We start from the raw sequence: 15,789 nt of genomic DNA, 5'->3' as shown, positions 1-15,789 counted from the left end.
GCATAAGAGAAGAATCCGAGAAGGAGGTAGAGGCATTGCAGAAGCAATGCAGCGACTTAAAGGCAGCTTTAAGAGCACTCCATGCTGCCACCACAGAGCAGAGGCAAAGCTCCGTGGACCACGCGAAATGCCGGAAGCAGATTGCAGAACTGTAGTCTCTGCTTTCCGTATAGAATGGGTTCCAAAGCACCTTTGGGACAAAGTTAGATGAGGAAAACGGCCCCCATTGGCAGAAATTAAATGAAACAACACAGAGATACATCAGGGAACATGTGCGCATGAGAAACCGCAGAAGAGGAAAGCACCCCAACCCCCCCACAGAGCAGATAGCACCAGCACCCATGAATCCAGTCACCACCCAACGCAAAGCATCCACAGACGGCGCACCAGATTTCACTTATACCACCCCCTTAACCGTGACCCAATTATGGGACGCGTGCGACAAAATCACACCGTCCCTCCCCACCTCAGACCCCCACCAATTATTTGCGAGAGTAAAGCAGCAGGCGACCATGTACGGCCTGGATGAGCGAGAGCAAGTGAAGCTCACGGTTTTAAGTTTAGACTCTTCAGTAGTAGCAGCCCTTCCAGACCCACAGAACGTTGGAGGAGGCACCCTAGAAGAGATGCACACATCGATCCTCGATGCGATCGGATATGATAGAGGTGACCCCGTAGAAGGCCTGAACAAGTGCAGGCAGAAAAAGACAGAACACCCCACAGCGTTTGCTGGACGCCTGTGGATCCATTTCACAGCAGTGTTTGGAAACTTAGACCGTGCCCATTTGTCCCCACAGAGGCAGGACAGAAAGCGTGCGCGAATTTGACTCGTGCAGTATTTTTCCTACATAACCGGACTGAACCCCATCACGATTCTGACCGAACACACCCCCACACAGCTTTTGTTAGACGGACGGCTAAAGGTCGGAACTGTTAGTCAAATTAGAGCAGCTAGATGGACCCTTCTTTTGCAGTGATGGGACAACACAGTAAAAAGGACAAAGACCCACACTTTTTTGGCAGATAACCTCCAATACCCAGGCACGTGGAATGTGAAATCATCTCCCCACTTAATAACACAGGCCCCTTTATCGCAAAAACGCCCCCCAGAAAGATAGGAATTTCACCCCAAAGCCCCAAGCACACAGACACGTGCGCACCTTTAAGGATTTATGTGGATGGTTCGTCCACCATTTTAAATGGAAAGCGCATTACAGGATGCGGCATCTATGTTGGGGACGTGCAGGGACGCACACTAGATGAGATTGCATTGAAATTACCAGGTCACTTAGGCGCACAGGCAGCAGAGCCCGCGGCCATTGAGTACATTGTTGAGCACCCAGATTCCTTCCCCAGCCCGGCAGACATCTACTCAGATAGCCTTTATGTCTGCAACAGCCTTACGGAATTCCTACCCCTGTGGAAAGCAAGAGGTTTTGTTTCCGCAGACGGTAAACCCCTTCCTTCAGCCGCATTGCTCCGCCACATTTTAGATAAAGCCACAGAGAGGACATTTGGAATTATAAAGGTAAGAAGTCATCACTGTTCATCCCCCACTGGAAATGTGAAAGCCGACACACTGGCTAAGGCAGGTTCCAGACATGGACATTTTTGAAATCCCCCCATAAGCGCCCCAGTGAATGCAGTTCAGGTCTCGCAAACTAATATTGAAGATTTAGTACAGGCCCAGAAGCAGGACAGCAATCTCAGGGAGATTTTAAACGGAAAATTCCCAGCCCCATTTGATAGGTTGAAGAGTGCACTGACCACACATGATGGTGTGGTTCTCAAAGACACCCTTTATGTGGTTCCTGAACATAGATAGGAATCAATTAATTTCCTTGTTCCATGACGGTCATGGACACCAGGGAATTGACCCCACCACAGCCCACCTGAGACAGCTCTGTTGGTGGCCAAATTTGAAAGAAGATGTTACACATTACATAGAGAATTGCCTTATCTGTGCCCAGAATAATCCGGACAGATATGCAAAGAAAGCGCAGCTTAGCCACACCCGCCCCATTAATGGCCCCTGGACTAACCTCCAAATTGTTTTTATAGGACCATTGCCCCCTTGCAGAAATGGTTATAAATATGTCTTAGTTGTGATTGACACTTTCACGAAATGGGTAGAAGCATTCCCATCTAGGACCAATACGGCAAAAACCATGGCAAAGATTTTGACACACCACATCTTTACGAGATGGGGACTCCCCCGAAGCATTGAATCGGACCAAGGTTCCCATTTTACGGGACGTATCATGAAGAACGTCCTCACGATATTTGGCATAACACAAAAATTCCACATTGCATACCACCCCCCAGTCGAGTGGTATTGTGGAGCGCATGAATCGGACTCTAAACGCTACCTTCCGTTAAATGGTCCAAGAAAATAACACGACTTGGGATTCAGTCCTCCCATTCGCGCTAATGTTTTTGAGAAACACTGTTTCGACTTCTACAGGTTCCACCCCACACGCACTCATGACCGGACGCCCCATGAAAAGTACAGAATTCCTTTTATAACTTGACTTGACCAACCCCGAAGTGACGGCACTCACCCATGAAAACACAGTTAAACAATTGGTTGAAAATGTAAAATCAGCTCAGCTAGCAGCCGCAGTAAAATTAGGCACGAAAAGGAAACAGAGCAAGGCCTGTTTCGATAGGACAGTACATGCGACTGAGTTTCAGGTAGGACAGCAGGTCATGCTGTATATCTACAACCCCAGCACATTTCTGTCGCCAAAGTATTCAGGTCCGTATTCAATTGCGGACAAAGTTAGCCCCTCAGTTTACAAAATTAAGTACCCCAACGGGAAGACTGCGTGGTTTCATATAAACCAGCTCAAGGCATATGGCTCGCAGTCTAACCACGCACACCACGTCATGCTTGACGCAGCACACCCCTCGCCGCCCACAAGAGACGTATTTCCACCCTCCCCCTGCCAGACCAGCACCTCCACAGACTCGACCCCGATTCCGCCCCTTGATTTGAGACTCCGCCTCGGAACGCCCACTAGCAGCAGCAGCAGAGACAGCAACTGTGACTCTAACGAAAGCTACTGCCCCGATACAACAGACCACACACACAGCGACTATGAACCTGACTCGAGTGATCCCTTTGAGATCACATACATTAAGGCCCCAGACCCAGATCCACCGCCCCACAATGAAGACCCCGACTTCATTCGCGAGTATGGCATCCGGGAGAAGAGGATGACAATGAGTCTGACTCCCAAAACCAGAACCCCTTTGCGACCCTCTTCGCAGAAAATGATAATTGAGGTGTCCAGATGATGTTAAAAAAAGAGGAACCGCTTGAGAGAGAAACGGTGTCCTTTCTGATGGAACCTGCACGATTTGTGTTACATGTTTGTTTGTTTTGTGTTTGGTTTTTGTTTCAGGTACAACAGCTCTGCGGCCACACGCCTCATTTGTCCGCAGATACCTCTGAGAACTTGCCAGCAGGATTCTCAGCAGAAACCACTGAGAGCTTGCCCGACCCCCGTTCATAACTGCTCTTCTGATTTGAGGGTACTCTTATCAGCAGAAACCTCTGGGAACTTGCCAGAGCCCCATTCGTAACTGCTCTTCTGGTTCGATGGTAGAACCATTACAGCAACCCCCACGATGACTACACTCTTGCCCGTTCTTGTCAGGTCACTCAGGCAGTGGAGTAACGGCAGTGGTTCCCGCCCTGTTTGAGGACCCCCCTCCGGTCAGCTAAGCTCAGGTACAGCACAGCATTCCCTACCCGGGGATTCCATCCAAATCTTACCCGTCGCGGCCCATACGCAACTCATTTCGGCACTCTTGTGGTATTGTGAGAAGCAAATAATTGCATGATGGGAAAAGTAGTCAAGTTTTCTTGGTACAAGTGAATTTAAACTGATTTCATATAACCTAAGGCACAGAATACACAGAGACAGCATGTCCTGGGAACTGGGTGACTCTGAGAGTCTAGCTAAGGCTTGAAACTAGAAGTAGTCTTAATACATAACAAGCTGAACAACTATTTCTTCCTGTTCCTAAACAACTTCTTCCCTTTCTTAAAACAAAGACAAGATAATGATATGAGACTCCAGTCCCCTAAAGGTCAGCAAGGTGACGCCATTGTAACGATTATTACTTATGTTTTACTTTCGATCAAATTCCTGACCAAGCTGTATTCATGTTATCTTGATCCTAAAATGTATAAGAATCGCCTTCTTTTTCTGTAATACCGCAGACTTGGGACGGACTCAGCAGTTTGTAATTGACTGCTTTCCGACTTCAAATCTCAGCCATACTGCTAGCAGTCAGTTCTAATTAGTGAATAAAGTTCAGTTTTGCTTACCTAATGAATGCTGTTTGATTTTCTCTATCACAGTCAAGACGCGGGGAAAATATAAAATACAACACTCTTGTTTTTAAAAGTTTGATTTTGTTTTGTTTTGTTTTCAGGTAACCGTTTGGTTGCCAACTCCCCATGCTATTTACATTCACGAACATTTGGATGGTAATACACACAGCCTGCGAGACGGCTCGCACTGGTACTATATTTTTGGAGTATGTCTGGGTCTGAAATTCGTTTTTTTTTAAATGAGGGAGTCACAGAGTGACCAATTATAAAGGGAAATTGGCATTAGAGGACAGACATGCTAACGTTCAAGATATTAAGCAAGATGGTCACAGACACTATGCTTGATCCCATAGATTTCCAGAATCGAGGGCCGAAGGGCCCGTACTGCACTGTAATATTCTATGTTCTATGTTCTAAGCTCCAAGGAGAGATCGAAAGAAGAGAAGAAGGAAGAGAAGAAAGAAGAAAGATGACGACAGCGACTGTATTTTTGATTACTGGTTTTGTATATTTGCGCACTAACGCGAACCCCCTTACCCCCACTCCACCAGCCGTTAATGTTTCACTTCCACACAACACACAGAGCCCAGTTACAAGTAGCAACACGCCGACCTGGTGTGACAAGTTCATCACCTGGTATTCCCTTTCCTATGTGGGAGAATCACTGTTAGCATTGGCAATAATCTGCAGCATCGTGCAGACTCTTCGTATGAAGAAATGGCAAAGGAGAGCCTACCGCTCCCGCACCCCAGTATATAGGATGAGATCCCCTATCTTCGGTTTCCACCAGGCCCCTGAGCCCCTCGAAATGTAATAAGAACTTTTTCGTTTGTCGTTCATTTGTAAATAAAGAAATGTGTTTTCTGAAAGATTGTATAACTCTGAGCTTGACTGCCAAGCCAGAGAAATGAAATATGAATGCTGCGATTGTTTTGTAATGTTAGGAAGTTAGTATGCTGGATGTTTTGAGTGAGTGTAGTTTATTGAGGACAGTTAGAGGTTCCAGTTTGTTGTTTGGTAATGCATGTCCCCTTATGACATAGCGCCACTTAGAAATTGTTAGGTAAAATTTTCCTGCATAGTTGAGGACAGTGTAGAGGCCATGGAACTCGCTGAGGTCAGGTAATGAAGACAACATAGTTGTGTGATCCTTCACACTTCGCGTTAGGATCACAAGGAGGGAGTGTAGTCACGTGAGTTGGCCACTTCCCAAGTTAAAATGGAGAAACACAAGGAACGCAGGGAAAATTGGACAATCCCAGAGAAACAAGCAGTTTGCAGGCTTTTCTTGTGTATTCTGCCTGCAAAGAAAGCAGGCAGCACTGAAACCAGCAGCCATGCATATAAATGAGCGATTCCCGGGCACAATAGTAACAATCAAAGGTGATCGAAGTAAAGCTAGATTCCTCGGCGCCAGCAGGAGTCCAAGACAAAATAAGCAAACGGGCACCCAAGGACCGCCCAGCGATCGGGAAACAGCCCCAGTATTGGGGAATTCAAACCAATCGATTGGTATGGGATCCAATCGATTGGAAGTAAGCTCGGGGTCTGCTCAAAAGGGCGGGAAGCCCATGAGGACTATAAGATAGAGCCCCCAAGGTCAGTTTGCTCTCTTAGCTGGCCCTTCCAGCAGAACATCTTAGCAGCTCTCAAAGAACTTGACCGTAAGAAGGAGAGGCCTGGCCAACTGCTGCACCATCAAGTAAGTGTCCAGTCAACGCACGCTACGAGATAGACGCTCCTGACCCCTTAGTCTGTACCAGCTGGAAGGTTGCAGGAACGAGCAACAGGTGCGGTGATCCTCAGGTTAAATCACTGTTGCTCGTTCTGGGTGAGTGTGCTTAACACTCAATTTGGCTCTGTTTCGTTACTTAGCTCTGGAGTCGCCAGGTATCGTTAAGATACCGCCACAAGTTTCAAGGTCAAGTTCAAAGCAATAAAACCATACACCAATTAGTAAGTTCAAACAACTGAGTTTATTATAATACGATTATAATACTACCCATGCACACGCTAAGAGGATTAAACTATTCCTACCACTATATAAACCAATACTTATCGTAAAGGAACTGCCGGAACAGGGGACAAGGCCTCTTGCTCTGCACTGGTCTGCAGACTTCAGGTTGGTACGGGTTAAAAAGGGGTCAGGAGTGTCTATCTCTGGTAGCGATCGTTGTGAGACACTTACTTGCTGGCGGCTGCTGTCCCAAACCTCTCCTCTCTCTCGTTCAAGGTGTCTTCTTTGGCAAAAGCTGGTCGAGATGCTGGTCCAGAGAGGAGGGCTGGTTAAGAAGAACGAACTAAGTGTGGGACCTGTCTTTTATAGGTCCTAGGGCTTCACGCCCTTTTGGGCGGACCCTTTACCTGCTGGGAATCGATTGGGTCTCTTCCCAATCGATTTGTTTGAATCCCCCCCAATACTGTGGCTATCTCTCGGCTACTGGGCGGGCCTTCAGGTGCTTTGTTTTCGAACCCCGCTGGTGCCGGGGTGTCTGGTTTCCCATACACTGTTGCAATCACTTCTCTATTTGTGTCCATTGTCCCTGGGATCGTTCCATTGCGATGTTAACTATCCCGGAGATTGCCTCATTAGTATGCGGAATGTTCGTTTTGGTGCTTTCTGCTCTCTTAGCAGACAGAATACACATTGGCTTGGTGCAGCCTGCCTGTGCTGCAAACATTGTCCATTTTAACCGGTAAGCTTTGTGTTCCTCCATTTTGTATTGAGGGAATGGCCAACTTCGGTGGCTACATCACCACCAGTCAGCCCTCCCCCCTCAAAGGAGAAAGCAGCCTGTGGTCATCTGAGACTATGGCGACTTTACGTTACTTTGCAACCATGCAGCATTTGCCTTGTATAAATGTATAAACACTGAAATGTGCAATTGAAAACAGGACAGCAATACTCAATGCAGTTTGACTTTGACACCAGACCAATGGAGTATGTATTACATTTATGTATTACAGAACTGTTCCCCGGTGACACTCTGCACCAATGACTCAGGGTACTGGTGTGAAAGAAACCACAGTATTTATTTTGGTCTCTGCCACAGACACTGGAACAATAGGGAAGTAAGATCTGTAAAGGTCAGTGAGAGCTATAACTTTCAGCTTGTCCACTCAGCCCACCATCAGTCAGAGAATGTGGCTACCTCTGCTTGAAATCTTTACAATGCTGTTCAAAACGGTGCACACAAATAGGGTACAGGATGCAGATTTTCATTCAGCAACAACTTGCATGTATCCGACCTCTTTAACCTCGTGAAATATTTTGAGGTGCTTTACCGGAGCATCAGCAGTGAAAATATGACATTGAGCCACATGAGGAGATGTTAGGGCAGACAACCAAAAGCTTGGTCAAAGTTTTCGATTTTAAATTGCACTTTGGAAGAAGAATAGAGAGGTGGCAAAGAAGTTCAAGGAAGAAATTCCTCAAGCTTAGGACCGATGAAGGCAGTGTTGGGGAAAAAGGAATCCAGAATTCACAGGCGGCCAGAATTGGAGGAATGCAGAGTTTTCAAGTGGAGGAGGTGATACTAATGGGCAGCGAAGATAGCTGTACCTTGATTTGAGGGTGGCGTCTATTCAAGGTCCCAAGTTTCTGTCATGGGTGTGTCCGTCATGTTACTGAACAGACAGATTCTCGATCTGCATATCTCTGGGCGCAGGATGTCCCATGAGGTGGTGGGGTTTAGAGCGCAGAATTTGCTTCCCTTTTATTCCCCCTTCTGCTACCACTCATCATTAAGACGTGTGATTCAAAGCTTGATGCAGTTTGATGGACAAGTTGACGTCATTTTGAATGATTGGCAGCGAGCTCCTCCCGGTCATTAATGTCAAGGCTGCCATGCTTCAAGGAGAGCCTCAGGGTGTCTTTGAAGTTTAAAAAAAAACACATTTTATTAAGGCATTTATAATTTTGTGACAGCAAACAATACAAATACAAATGTACACATAGTTCAGTGCATCACACATCCTTCCACCTCCCCTTGTTTCCGCCTACTCTAAACACAAAATAGCCTAACTCCCCCCCCCCCCCCTTATCGAATCTGCTGACAGTTTTCTTCGATGATGTCGATAAACGGCTGCCACCTCCGGCCGAGCCCTAACATTGATCCTCTCAGGGCAAAATAAATTTTCTCAAGTCTGAGAAACACCAGCCCTGTCACTAACCCAAAACCCTGATTTTGGAGGCTTCGAGTCCCTCCACGCTAATAAGATCCGTCTCCGGGCTACCAAGGAGGCAAAAGCCAAAGCATCAGTCTCTCTCACCCCCTGGTCTCCGGATCTTCCGACATTCCGAAAATCGCCACCTCTGGACTCGGCGACACCCTTGTTTTTAGTACCATGGACATGACATCTGCAAATCCCTGCCTGTATCCCCTAAGCTTTAAACATGCCCAAAACATATGGACATGGTTTGCTGGCCCTCCCGCACACCTCAACACTTGTCCTCTCTCCCAACAAACTTGCTCAAACGGGCCACCGACATGTGTGCCTGGTGAACCACCTTGAATTGTATCAGGCTGAGCCTTGCTGGTTTTCCCCGCCCACACAAAACCAGAGATCATCCTATTCACCCGCTTAAAAAAGGTCTTTGGTATGAAAATAGGGAGGCACTGGAAAACAGACAGAAACCTCAGGTGGATCGTCATTTTGTCTTTGAAGTTTTTGTTTTGCCCTCCCCTGGATTGTTTCCCATTTGAGAGTTGAGAAAACAGGATCAGATGATGTAGGCAGTTTTCAGTGTCTGGACATAGTGCCCAGTCCATCAAAGTTGATTTTGCAGGAGTATTTCCTGAATGTTCATGGAGCTGGCTTCAAGAAGCCTGTTCTGTTTATTAGACGGTCTTTGCATTTAATCCATAGGATGCAGCACACGGGTTGCTAATGAAACTTCTCCAGCATTCTTACGTCAAAGGTTTTACTAAGTAACTTCATTGCAGTGTTAATGTAAGCCTACTTATGACAATAAAGATTATTATTATACGAATACATTATTTCAAAACCATAGTCATTTTAACATAAAGACCTTTTATTGCCGAAAGCTGTTCTCTCCAGCTGTGTTCAGGATTTCAAGGGTACACTGTCAACCATTTAATCAACATGCTTTCTGTAAGAGCCCTATATTGTTGGATCGTAGTTTTCAACAACTATTCCTTAACAAACTAGTCAGTACAAATGTGTTGTATACTGCTTTGTCTTGTTTGTTTGCTTCAAATTAATGCAAATCAGAGCATTGTACTGATGGAAACTGTACCCAATGATAGCCCTACCTCTCTGTTAAGCTGCAAAAAGGAAGCCATTTTCTGTGCACTTATCTTGATGAACAAGTTCACAGCTGGAGGATAGAGCACTTTTTCATCCCGTGTCAGCATGTCTAAGTCAGGTACCGTGTTGGTTATGCTGATTTGTTCTATGCCAACACCAGTCTAGCGGTATATGCAAAAAGCCTTCATTAATCATCTTGATGCACTATAAATAGTGAAAGACAACATATGTTACCTTGATTTTGCTCTTCAACCCTCAGCTTGTGGAATCCACAAGCTGCTTACCATGTAGCACACAACAGCCCATCTCACACCTTTTTCATTTCATTTTTGTAGTCTGTGTGTGCTCACCAAAGTGAAGGAAAGATAGTGAACAATTTCATTATCAGCGACCAAGATCAGCATTGAAGCACTCCCGAGTCAGGTGAAAAGCACTGTCAAATGTAGATTAACATCCCCTCTACACTGCACATTTTAACCACAACTTTCCTCAGAAGTGCATGCTCCACTGCATCAGCATGACATCTCATGACCCACACGAGCCACCATTGTACTCTTCAGAACATTAAGACCTTTGTCATACATTTCAATTAAACGAGTGCCATTCTTGAAGAGGGTTCATTGAGAGCTTTCTGCAGTGACAATAATCGCAGACGATGCTGCTGCCATAAAATACCTGTTCACAAGGCGCATCTAAGAAGCCTAAGAAAAGGTGAAGGAGGAGCATTGGGATCCACCAAACCCAGGCAGGCCAGTTTGTCTAAAGTGCAGCGCAGATTCACCAGAATGATTCTGGGAGCAAATTCCAAAGACAAGTTGCACAATCAGGGTTGTGTGCCCTTGGGTGTAGAAGATTGAAGGGACATTTGTCAACTGCATTATCGGATGGAAGTGGGAGTATTGAAGCTGGGAGCAGTTTGTTGGCAAGGGATGAATTTAGTGTAGGTAGGTAGACCAAATGAATGTTTTTTTCTCTCCTCTTTGCTGTGTCTATTAAATATTGGGTGAAAGTATACACACACACAGACACACACACACACACAGGAGGAAAAAGCCCCAGTATGTGTTCTCAGCCTTTAAGTTAGAACAGGAACTACCAACAACAACGCGTGCGTACTTGGGACTTTATAAATTACAGCAACTGTAATGGTTTGAAGAGTGTTCCTTTGCCGAAGGGGGGAGGGGACTGCGACGTGCAATCATTATTCATTTGGAAATATAATGGGAGTACAGAAAGGACAGAGAGAGAGAGAGGGGGGTGGGTAACTTCTGAGCAGCAGTTCCTGTGAAAGAATCATTGTGAGGCTGGGGATACAAAGCAAACAGCTCCTCACCCTCAGTCCACCTGACTGCTCTCTGGAGCAGTCCATTTCCAAGTGTGTGTGTGTGAGAGAGAGTCTGTACTGTCAGCAGAAAGCCCAAGTGAGAAGGGGAGGGAGAGAGAGATTTAGCCAGGAACGGAAAGGCGAGGGTCTCCTTTGTCCATCGTCTCCTGACCCCCTCTGCCCGGGGCTCTGAGCATTGAGGGGGATGGACTCTGCCCCTTCTATTTTTAGCATCAGCTGCTGGAATCTAAAGCGTGGATTAGAGAGAGAGTAAAGTCAGGGCAGGTCTGTGCTGTAATAAGCGGGGGGAGGAGGAGAGAGGCTTCCTTTGTAGTTAAAAAGGGGAAGGAGGGATCTTCACAGCGGCTACACTTTCTGTTTTAGAGTGGCAAAACAGATCGCCGTCGGTGTGGGGGTGAGGTGTGTGTGTGTGTGTGAGAGAGAGAGAGAGAGGGGTGTGTGTGAGAGGGTGAGGGGTGTCTGTGTGTCAGAGGGGGGTCTGAGGGCTGTGTGTGAGTGTGTGTGGGGGTGTGTGTGAGGGTGGGGGGTCTGGGAGGGTGTGTGTGAGAGAGGGTGGGGGTCTGAGGGGGTGTGTGTGAGGGTGAGGGGTGTGTGTGGGGGGGCCTGAAGGGTGTGTGGGGGGGCCTGAGGGGTGTGTGTGGGGGGGCCTGAGGGGTGTGTGGGGGTCTGAGGGGTGGGTGTGTGTGGTGGTCTGAGGGGTGGGGGGGGGGTCTGAGGGGTGTGTGTGTGGGGGGGGGTCTGAGGGGTGTGTGTGTGGGGGGGGGGTCTGAGGGGTGTGTGTGGGGGGGTGTCTGAGGGGTGTGTGTGTGGGGGTGTCTGAGGGGTGTGTGTGTGTGGGGGGGTCTGAGGGGTGTGTGTGTGGGGGGGGTCTGAGGGGTGTGTGTGGGGGGGGGTCTGAGGGGTGTGTGTGTGGGGGGGGGTCTGAGGGGTGCGTGTGGGGGGTCTGAGGGGTGTGTGTGGGGGTAAGTGGGGGGTGTGTGGGGAGTGGGGGTAAGTGTGTGGGGGTGAGTGTGTGTGTTGTGTGTGTGGAGGGGGGGGGGGGGTGATGGCAGGGATGAGGTGAGAGACCATCCGAGAGGGGGGGGGGGGGGGGGGGGGGGGAGACTACAGTGTTGACATGTTGGCCAGTGCCGTGTAGGAAGAGGCAGCCACGACTTGAGGGTAAGTTCCTGAACAGCTCCCATGTCTTGTTCAATTTGGATTTAAACCATTTAATTTTTTTTTAATAGGGGGGGAGAAAACCGATTCTGCAAATTTCATTCCTTAACTTTGTCCCCTTAACCTCCCCATCCCCACTCTTTCCCTCTCTCCCCATGCCCTCGCTCTGCGCCCATGCCCTCGCTCTGCGCCCATGCCCTCGCTCTGCGCCCATGCCCTCGCTCTGCGCCCATGCCCTCGCTCTGCGCCCATGCCCTCGCTCTGCGCCCATGCCCTCGCTCTGCGCCCATGCCCTCGCTCTGCGCCCATGCCCTCGCTCTGCGCCCATGCCCTCGCTCTGCGCCCATGCCCTCGCTCTGCGCCCATGCCCTCGCTCTGCGCCCATGCCCTCGCTCTGCGCCCATGCCCTCGCTCTGCCCCCATGCCCTCGCTCTGCCCCCATGCCTCGCTCTGCCCCATGTCCTCGCTCTGGCGCCCATGCCCTCGCTCTGCGCCCATGCCCTCGCTCTGCGCCCATGCCCTCGCTCTGCCCCCATGCCCTCGCTCTGCCCCCATGCCCTCGCTCTGCCCCCATGCCCTCGCTCTGCCCCCATGCCCTCGCTCTGCCCCCATGCCCTCGCTCTGCCCCCATGCCCTCTCTCTGCCCCCATGCCCTCGCTCTGCCCCCATGCCCTCGCTCTGCCCCCATGCCCTCGCTCTGCCCCCATGCCCTCGCTCTGCCCCCATCCCCTCGCTCTGCCCCCATCCCCCTCGCTCTCCCCCATCCCCTCGCTCATCCCCCTCCCCCATCCCCTCGCTCTCCCCGATTCCCCTCCGCTCTCCCCCCCATCCACCTCGCTCTCCCCCGCATCCCCTCGCATCTCTCCCCCAATCCCATCGGCTCTCACTCCCCCATCCCCTCGCTCTTCATCCCATCCCTCGGCTCTCACCCCCATCTGCCCTCGATCTCTCCCCATCCCCTCGCGCATCCCCCATCCCCTCGCTCATCCCCATCCCTCCGCTCTCCCCGCCCCTCGGCTCCTCCCCCATCCCTCGCTCTCCCCCCATCCCTCGCTCTCTCCCCATCATTCCCCTCGCTCGATCCCCCCATCCCCTCGCTCTCGCCCCATCCCCTCGCTCTCCGCCCCATCCCTCGCCTCTCCCCCATCCCCGCGCTTCTCCCCCCATCCCCTCGCTCTCACCCCATCCCCTCGCTCTTCCCCCCATCCCTCGCTCTCCCATCCCCTCAGTCTCCCCCATCGCTCTCGCTCATCTCCCATCCGACGCTCTCCCCATCCCCTCGCTCTCCCCCATCCCCTCGCTCTCCCCCATCCCCTCGCTCTCCCCCCATCCCCTCGCTCTCCCCCCATCCCCTCGCTCTCCCCCCATCCCCCTCGCTCTCCCCCCATCCCCTCGCTCTCCCCCCATCCCCTCGCTCTCCCCCCATCCCCTCGCTCTCCCCCCATCCCCTCGCTCTCCCCCCCATCCCATCGCTCTCTCCCCCCATCCCCTCGCTCTCCCCCCATCCCCTCGCTCTCCCCCCATCCCCTCGCTCTCCCCCCATCCCCTCGCTCTCCCCCCTCCCCTCGCTCTCCCCCCCATCCCCTCGCTCTCCCCCCATCCCCTCGCTCTCCCCCCATCCCCTCGCTCTCCCCCCCATCCCCTCGCTCTCCCCCCATCCCCTCGCTCTCCCCCCATCCCCTCGCTCTCCCCCCCAGCCCTCGCTCTCCCCCCATCCCCTCTCTCTCCCCCCATCCCCTCTCTCTCCCCCCATCCCCTCTCTCTCTCCCCCCATCCCCTCTCTCTCCCCCCCATCCCCTCTCTCTCCCCCCATCCCCTCTCTCTCCCCCCCATCCCCTCTCCTTCCCCCATCCCCTCGCCTCCCCCATCCCCTCTCTCTCCCCCCATCCCCTCGCCTCCCCCCATCCCCTCACCTCCCCCCCATCCCCTCACCTCCCCCCCATCCCCTCACCTCCCCCCCATCCCCTCACCTCCCCCCCATCCCCTCACCTCCCCCCCATCCCCTCACCCCCCCCCCATCCCCTCACCTCCCCCCCATCCCCTCACCTCCCCCCCCATCCCCTCACCTCCCCCCCCATCCCCTCACCTCCCCCCCCCATCCCCTCACCTCCCCCCCCATCCCCTCACCTCCCCCCCCATCCCCTCACCTCCCCCCCCCATCCCCTCACCTCCCCCCCATCCCCTCACCTCCCCCCCATCCCCTCACCTCCCCCCCATCCCCTCACCTCCCCCCCATCCCCTCACCTCCCCCCCATCCCCTCACCTCCCCCCCATCCCCTCACCTCCCCCCCATCCCCTCACCTCCCCCCATCCCCTCACCTCCCCCCCATCCCCTCACCTCCCCACCCATCCCCTCACCTCCCCCCATCCCCTCACCTCCCCCTCCCATCCCCTCACCTCCCCCTCCCATCCCCTCACCTCCCCCTCCCATCCCCTCACCTCCCCCTCCCATCCCCTCACCTCCCCCTCCCATCCCCTCACCTCCCCCTCCCATCCCCTCACCTCCCCCTCCCATCCCCTCACCTCCCCCTCCCATCCCCTCACCTCCCCCTCCCATCCCCTCACCTCCCCCTCCCATCCCCTCACCTCCCCCTCCCATCCCCTCACCTCCCCCTCCCATCCCCTCACCTCCCCCTCCCATCCCCTCACCTCCCCCTCCCATCCCCTCACCTCCCCCTCCCATCCCCTCACCTCCCCCTCCCATCCCCTCACCTCCCCCTCCCATCCCCTCACCTCCCCCTCCCATCCCCTCACCTCCCCCCCCATCCCCTCATCTCCCCCCCCCATCCCCTCATCTCCCCCCCCCATCCCCTCATCTCCCCCCCCCATCCCCTCATCTCCCCCTCCCATCCCCTCATCTCCCATTTTATTTCATATCTTTAATAACAATATTTCACTCGAACCTGTCTCTCCTTTCAGCTGCCTGTTGTCATACTCAACCCAGACACGTTGTGTAATAAGTCGCGATGCTGCACATTTGCCAAGCTTAATAGCCACAGACTTGATCAACGAGCTATCTTGCAATTTATTTAATTTTTCAAAAACAACTACGCCTTTCAATGTCATGAAACTTATCTGAGAAGTCCTAGGGTCTTGAGTTTTGGTTTCTGGACGTTTATTTGATTGATTTTTTAAATTGCCTTTTGAGTATAATTACTACTTTTGAGGCGCTGAAGTAACTTGTTATTCAATCTTAACAAACCTGCTTCAGTGCGAGAGGATGGCTGGTTTAATGGAAGCAGGCACCCTTTAATTTCTGGTTGTGATAGTGTTAGTCTTCTCGGGCCTCAGCTTTCAGGCTTTGTGTAAAACAGCAATGTACTTTTCGCTTTTTAAACATTTTTTTTGCGAGTGTTTGATTGTGTTTTCCTTTTTGGCCAGCTCTAAACTTCATAACAGCTGGCTTGCTCACTAAGACCACCAACCCCCCCCCCCCCCCCCCCCAAAGCAGACCGAAGGACACTGAGATCATCATTGGCTGGTCGACTAAAGAATTTGAAAGCACTGCTTTAGAATTTACATTGAGGAAGTAACCCTGCACTAGCACTTTAAAGCAATTCAGATGTTCGATTTATTTATTGCAGGGTGATTGTCACTGTGAACAGTACTGAAATGCTGTGCCATCTTCCCAATACGCTTTCTGATCTTCTCAAAACATTGGTGATCCCCT

The 15,789-nt window shown here is 51.3% G+C and overlaps 1 protein-coding gene and 1 long non-coding RNA gene across 4 annotated transcripts in view; one reads left to right on the top strand and one right to left on the bottom strand.

Moving 5' to 3' along the window:
* Nucleotides 1–7,354: 7,354 nt before the first annotated feature.
* On the bottom strand, nt 7,355–9,961 carry LOC119962454. The gene is made up of 2 exons (XR_005459881.1): nt 9,851–9,961; nt 7,355–8,218 (listed from the first exon to the last, which is right to left on the bottom strand). It is a non-coding gene; the product is annotated as an uncharacterized LOC119962454 (long non-coding RNA).
* A 2,078-nt stretch (nt 9,962–12,039) lies between these two features.
* Nucleotides 12,040–15,789, top strand: part of si:ch73-116o1.2 (ras-related protein M-Ras) — a 71,674-nt gene continuing 67,924 nt past the window's right edge. The window contains exon 1 of one of the 3 annotated variants that reach the window (XM_038790060.1): nt 12,040–12,122. The gene's annotated coding sequence lies outside the window, so the exon portion shown is untranslated. The remainder of the gene's footprint in view (nt 12,123–15,789) is intronic. The other 2 variants (XM_038790059.1, XM_038790061.1) reach the window with 2 other exon arrangements.

Source organism: Scyliorhinus canicula, chromosome 2 (assembly GCF_902713615.1).
Source record: "Scyliorhinus canicula chromosome 2, sScyCan1.1, whole genome shotgun sequence".
Lineage (NCBI taxonomy): Eukaryota > Metazoa > Chordata > Chondrichthyes > Carcharhiniformes > Scyliorhinidae > Scyliorhinus > Scyliorhinus canicula.
This window is presented reverse-complemented; position numbering and strand designations above follow the sequence as displayed.